Source organism: Danio rerio, chromosome 3, assembly GCF_052040795.2.
Source record: "Danio rerio strain M-AB ecotype USA chromosome 3, GRCz13ab, whole genome shotgun sequence".
Taxonomy (NCBI): Eukaryota; Metazoa; Chordata; class Actinopteri; order Cypriniformes; family Danionidae; genus Danio; species Danio rerio.
This window is the reverse complement of record NC_141023.1, coordinates 195,001-202,150: the sequence shown is the minus strand read 5'-3', so window position 1 is coordinate 202,150 and position 7,150 is coordinate 195,001. Positions and strand designations below refer to the sequence as shown.

Genomic DNA, 7,150 nt, shown 5'->3' with positions numbered 1-7,150 from the left:
AATATAAGCCAGGGGTCACCAATCTCGGTCCTGGAGGTCCAGTGCCCTGCAGGGTTTAGCTCCAGCTTGCTTCAACACACCTGCCTGGGTGTTTCAAGTACACCTAGTAAGAGCTTGCTCAGCTTGTTCAGGTGTGTTTGATTAGGGTTGGAGCTGAAATCCGCAGGACACCGGCCCTCCAGGAACAGGTTTGGTGACCCCTGATATAAGCAATGTGAAGATGGGGGAGTTTGGGGGTGCGCGCGACGTGTCTGAAGACCGAGGAGGGGTGCGGTGGGGAGGGGTGAGAAGGGTGCGCAACGTATTTGAGGACCGGGAGGGAGATGCAAGATTTTTGGGAGATTATCACTCGTTTGCGGGCATCTGGGAGACTCTCGGAACTGGAATGACCTCCCGCCCTACTCATATAGCCGGCCTCCGATCATATCGCCTTCTCACTACAATCGATATGCTCGAGAGTTAGTTCCAATCGAGCCGAGACCACCTCATTAAGGCGATCTCAGACCGATTGATTAGCCGCGGATCCGAGCGCGATTGCTGGATTCACATATGCCAAACGAACCGTGCTAACTGGGCAAACGAGACCGGTTCCCAAACAAACGTCTAAGAGTGAAATCAGCTTAAGATACTAGAACACACAAAGGTCTGGACCAGGCTTTCATTTCCAGTCTCGAGCAGGAGCTGTCTACAGAATATTCTGATTGAGATATATCTGCAGCACATTTCTGTTCGTCCAATCAGAAAGCTCTGGTTCTGTAGGCAGGAGGTTGCTAGGCAAAAAAGCACGCATGTTTAAAGTGACAGGAACAGCAGCAGACATGCACGCAGTCATGTGGAGCAGTGTGGGGATTACAGGCAGACATGCTCAGCTCTTTACTGATGTGTCATTTAACAAATACCGCACAGACATTTAGGATGTTGTAGATATGTCAGTGTTATTTCAGAGTTATTAATTAACAAAATGAAAAGCTCTCCGCCTGCCTGCCTCAGTAGTGCTAGTGTTAAAGCCACATCTCTCTCGCAGATGAGCGCCTGATCCGCATCAGCTGACTGACCGTGTGTTTACACGCTGCTCTGAAACTCTGTCAGTGATGTCATCAGCACACCAGCAGCCAATAGTGTTCAGCCTCTTCTGACGGCTCCTCCCTCAACATTTGATTGGCTGTGGTTCGGTAGCTGGACTGAGCTGTTGAGGAACGAGTTGTTGTCAGATCATGTAGTGTGTGTGTGTGTGTGTGTGTGTGTGTGTGTGTGTGTGTGTGTGTGTGTGTGTGTGACGCCCTCTTGTGCATCATTTAGGTAGTGTGAACACCACAGCGGTTTAAAGACAGATCAGGTCATCGGCACAGCGATCATGTGTAAAGTCATGTAGTGTGAGCTAGGCTTCACCCGTCTCTCTGTCTTACACACACACACACACACAGTCACACACACAAATGCTGACTTGCACACATTTACACAAACACACTGCACATTATCTGAACTATGACATGTAAATGAGGGCTTTTCTGATTGAGGATGTTCATTAATCAATTATTCTTTGAGCAGGTCTTTCAGGGTGGTGCAGCGTCTCCCAGCAGACCTGTGTGTGTGTGTGTGTGTGTGTGTGTGTGTGTGTGTGTGTGTGTGTGTGTGTGTGTGTGTGTGTGTGTGTGTGTGTGTGTGTGTGTGTGTGTGTGTGCGTGTGCGCGCGCGCGCGCAGTGTCCGCTTGTGTTATGGCGGCTCTTCTACAGTGGAATTGTCTAATTTGTCTCTGTCGACACTACTGAGGGTTTAAGGCTGAATTTAAAACAGCACACAGTTTACAAACACTCTTTCCACCAACAGTGTGTGTGTGTGTGTGTGTGTGTGTGTCTCTGCTGGATGACTTGGTGCTGAATGCTCCTGTGTTTCCTTCAGGTACTGCCTCACACACACCTGTTTACTGTCTGCGTGTCTCTGCTCCAGTGTGAAACTCCTCCTGTGCTCATACTGTTCTGTTTATTCAAGATTAACAGCTTTGACACTTCTTATGTACCGGATCAGCATATGAATTTCAGTGCCACTGGTGCTGCGACAGGGACGTAAGAAGCATTAAGGTATGCATCGAAGGCACTCATGAGTATGCGCTGTCACACCATCTCTAAACATTTAACTCTAGACAATTTGGAGGAATACGGACAGGTGATGTCAGGCGCTTGTTGTTGCTCAGGGAACAGACGGACACACACAACGCTCGCAGTACAGCGCATACAGTGAGTGAGTGAGACTCTCTTCAGATCAACACACATGATCACGTTCATTAAATTAGCTTAAACTGAGATTCTAAAGCGTATTTTACAAGCAAGGATTCTGACAGCAGCGTGAAGCAGATGCTTTACATAAAACTTGTATGTAAGGGGGAAACAGGTCAAGCTTAATGACACATTTGAGGGCTCAGAGGAATGCACTGTCTCTGACATCATCTGGCATTTTCAATATACCGACATGGACACCAGTGCTCCCACTTTAATATGATTTAGACGATACTCTGATTAGGGTCTAGACTACCATGTAAACAGTGATTGTTGATGATCTCAAAGGACCACAGACACCTGCACCGTGAAATGCAGAGGTTTTTCTTTCCATTCAACGTGCACTATCAGGAGCACTCTTCCAGCAGTCCTTACCTAATGCCTGCATCAAATAGCTCATGAAATGAAAGTGAAACTGCAGTTAAAGTCGAAAAATTACAAATGAAACGCTTGAAATGACATGAAACTCTGGAGGAAACATGGATAGCGTGCTGACGCTATAGTACATATCTATGGGCTATAACATGCGAGACGGCATCATGAAAGGGACATTCAGGAAGCAGCTCATGTATCGTGTAAAATGTAAAAGTATCGTTTTAGCACCGGTATTATTTTACAACTATCGATTTAGCACTGGAATCATTTTAAAAGTATCGATTTAGCACCTGTATTATTTTAAAAGTATCATTTTAGCACAGGTATTATTTTAAAAGTATCGTTTTAGCACCGGTATTATTTTGAAAGTATTGTTTTAGCACCAGTATTATTTTAAAAGTATCGATTTAGCACCTGTATTATTTTTAAAGTATCGTTTTAGCACTGGTATTATTTTAAAAGTATCAATTTAGCACCTGTATTATTTTAAAAGTATCGATTTAGCACAGGTATCATTTCAAAAGTATCGTTTTAGCACCGGTATTATTTTAAAAGTATCGTTTTAGCACCTGTATTATTTTAAAAGTATCGTTTTAGCACCGGTATCATTTTAAAAATAGTGTTTTAGCACCAGTATTATTTTAAAAGTATCGGTTTAGCACAGGTATTATTTTAAAAGTATCGATTTAGCACCTGTATTATTTTAAAAGTATCGGTTTAGCACAGGTATCATTTCAAAAGTATCGTTTTAGCACTGGTATTATTTTAAAAGTATCGATTTAGCACCAGTATTATTTTAAAAGTATCAATTTAGCACAGGTATCATTTTAAAAGTATCGTTTTAGCACTGGTATTATTTTAAAAGTATCGATTTAGCACCAGTATTATTTTAAAAGTATCAATTTAGCACTGGTATTATTTTAAAAGTATCGATTTAGCACTGGTATTATTTTAAAAGTATCGTTTTAGCACCGGTATTATTTTTAAAGTGTTGTTTTAGCACCTGTATTATTTTAAAAGTATCGTTTTAGCACTGGTATTATTTTAAAGTATCGGTTTAGCACAGGTATTATTTTAAAAGTATCGATTTAGCACCTGTATTATTTTAAAAGTATCGGTTTAGCACTGGTATTATTTTAAAAGTATCGTTTTAGCACCGGTATCATTTTAAAAGTATCGTTTTGGCACTGGTATTATTTTTAAAGTGTTGTTTTAGCACCTGTATTATTTTAAAAGTATAGTTTTAGCACCTGTATTATTTTAAAAGTATCGTTTTAGCACTGGTATTATTTTAAAAGTATCGTTTTAGCACCGGTATCATTTTAAAAGTATCGATTTAGCACAGGTATCATTTCAAAAGTATCGGTTTAGCACCGGTATTATTTTAAAAGTATCGATTTAGCACCTGTATTATTTTAAAAGTATCGTTTTAGCACTGGTATTATTTTAAAAGTATCGATTTAGCACTGGTATTATTTTAAAAGTATCGTTTTAGCACCGGTATCATTTTAAAAGTATCGTTTTAGCACTGGTATTATTTTTAAAGTGTTGTTTTAGCACCTGTATTATTTTAAAAGTATCGTTTTAGCACTGGTATTATTTTAAAAGTATCGGTTTAGCACAGGTATTATTTTAAAAGTATCGATTTAGCACCTGTATTATTTTAAAAGTATCGGTTTAGCACTGGTTTTATTTTAAAAGTATCGTTTTAGCACCGGTATCATTTTAAAAGTATCGTTTTGGCACTGGTATTATTTTTAAAGTGTCGTTTTAGCACCTGTATTATTTTAAAAGTATAGTTTTAGCACCTGTATTATTTTAAAAGTATCGTTTTAGCACCGGTATTATTTTAAAAGTATCGTTTTAGCACCGGTATCATTTTAAAAGTATCGATTTAGCACAGGTATCATTTCAAAAGTATCGGTTTAGCACCGGTATTATTTTAAAAGTATCGATTTAGCACCTGTATTATTTTAAAAGTATCGATTTAGCACAGGTATCATTTTAAAAGTATCGTTTTAGCACTGGTATTATTTTAAAAGTATCGATTTAGCACTGGTATTATTTTAAAAGTATCGTTTTAGCACCGGTATCATTTTAAAAGTATCGTTTTAGCACTGGTATTATTTTTAAAGTGTTGTTTTAGCACCTGTATTATTTTAAAAGTATCGTTTTAGCACTGGTATTATTTTAAAAGTATCGGTTTAGCACAGGTATTATTTTAAAAGTATCGATTTAGCACCTGTATTATTTTAAAAGTATCGGTTTAGCACTGGTATTATTTTTAAAGTGTTGTTTTAGCACCTGTGTTATTTTAAAAGTATCGTTTTAGCACTGGTATTATTTTAAAAGTATCGTTTTAGCACCGGTATCATTTTAAAAGTATCGTTTTGGCACCGGTATTATTTTTAAAGTGTTGTTTTAGCACCTGTATTATTTTAAAAGTATAGTTTTAGCACCTGTATTATTTTAAAAGTATCGTTTTAGCACTGGTATTATTTTAAAAGTATCGTTTTAGCACCGGTATCATTTTAAAAGTATCGATTTAGCACAGGTATCATTTCAAAAGTATCGGTTTAGCACCGGTATTATTTTAAAAGTATCGGTTTAGCACTGGTATTATTTTAAAAGTATCGTTTTAGCACCGGTATCATTTTAAAAGTATCGTTTTGGCACTGGTATTATTTTTAAAGTGTTGTTTTAGCACCTGTATTATTTTAAAAGTATCGTTTTAGCACTGGTATTATTTTAAAAGTATCGTTTTAGCACCGGTATCATTTTAAAAGTATCGTTTTGGCACTGGTATTATTTTTAAAGTGTTGTTTTAGCACCTGTATTATTTTAAAAGTATAGTTTTAGCACCTGTATTATTTTAAAAGTATCGTTTTTAGCACTGGTATTATTTTAAAAGTATCGTTTTAGCACCGGTATCATTTTAAAAGTATCGATTTAGCACAGGTATCATTTCAAAAGTATCGGTTTAGCACCGGTATCATTTTAAAAGTATCGATTTAGCACAGGTATCATTTCAAAAGTATCGGTTTAGCACCGGTATCATTTTAAAAGTATCGATTTAGCACCGGTATTATTTTAAAAGTATCGGTTTAGCACTGGTATTATTTTAAAAGTATCGTTTTAGCACCGGTATCATTTTAAAAGTATCGTTTTGGCACTGGTATTATTTTTAAAGTGTTGTTTTAGCACCTGTATTATTTTAAAAGTATCGTTTTAGCACTGGTATTATTTTAAAAGTATCGTTTTAGCACCGGTATCATTTTAAAAGTATCGTTTTGGCACTGGTATTATTTTTAAAGTGTTGTTTTAGCACCTGTATTATTTTAAAAGTATAGTTTTAGCACCTGTATTATTTTAAAAGTATCGTTTTTAGCACTGGTATTATTTTAAAAGTATCGTTTTAGCACCGGTATCATTTTAAAAGTATCGATTTAGCACAGGTATCATTTCAAAAGTATCGGTTTAGCACCGGTATCATTTTAAAAGTATCGATTTAGCACAGGTATCATTTCAAAAGTATAGGTTTAGCACCGGTATTATTTTAAAAGTATCGATTTAGCACCGGTATCGAAATAAACCCAAGCGATACCCAACTCTAATCTAGAGTCTGACTAATATTGCAGCTTTTAAACATTTATCATTTCTAAGAGATTGGAGGCCATTAGCCTGCCACACTGAGCAAAGGCAGTTGATGTTCATCCCCAAGATGGCGGCAGAAATACAGCATAAACTTACAAATTCCTGCTGATCAAATCATTATAGAACAGGTAAGTGACTTTCTGAGTCGATCTCTCCCTCTTTTATATGTTGTAGTGCTGTACTTACATCTCATGCTGGTCAACCATATAACGTCAGCAGAATCAGCTGTTCTGTCTTCACTTTAGACATTACGCTAGAGAATCACTCAATGTAAAGTGATGGTGATGCAGCAGTGGCTTCGGCTGTTCTGACGTCAGCTGCAGATGTGAATTAATGTTTTATGTACACCATTATGACGTCTGTCTGTTGTATAAACGTGATATCACAGCAGTAGCAGTGCGATACGGCTGTATATCAGACACTAAGAACCATAACAGCCTAACAGCCATATGGCACTGCTACTGGTGTGGTACTGCTCATGTATAAACCGAGTCGAGCAGGGTAAATGACTGACTGGATCTCTGTGTGTGACTGATCGGTACATCATGCCTTTTATGCACTGTTAAATGTCTGAAACTGATCATTATTCAACTGGAGATCATTCAATTCTATTCATGTGTAATTATTCAGCTCGTTTGGTACAATGTAGAGTGTGTCAAAGCCGCTTCACATAGTTCTAGTAAAGTCCAGAGTTCAGAGTTCAGTTCAGTTTAATCTTCACTGCTGAGAGTCCAGACACTGAAGAGCTCTACAAGACCCAAGCCAAGCAGACCAGTGGAGGAACACCTTCACCAGCTGACCAAGGTGAAGGACAAGAACACCTGGAGAGGAACCAGGCTCTGTTGGG

The 7,150-nt window shown here is 37.8% G+C and overlaps 1 protein-coding gene across 1 annotated transcript in view; it reads left to right on the top strand.

The window, feature by feature from the left end:
• The window catches only part of wbp2nl (WBP2 N-terminal like), a gene marked incomplete at its 3' end in the record, with an annotated part of 179,969 nt that overhangs the window by 109,884 nt on the left and 62,935 nt on the right, over positions 1–7,150 (top strand).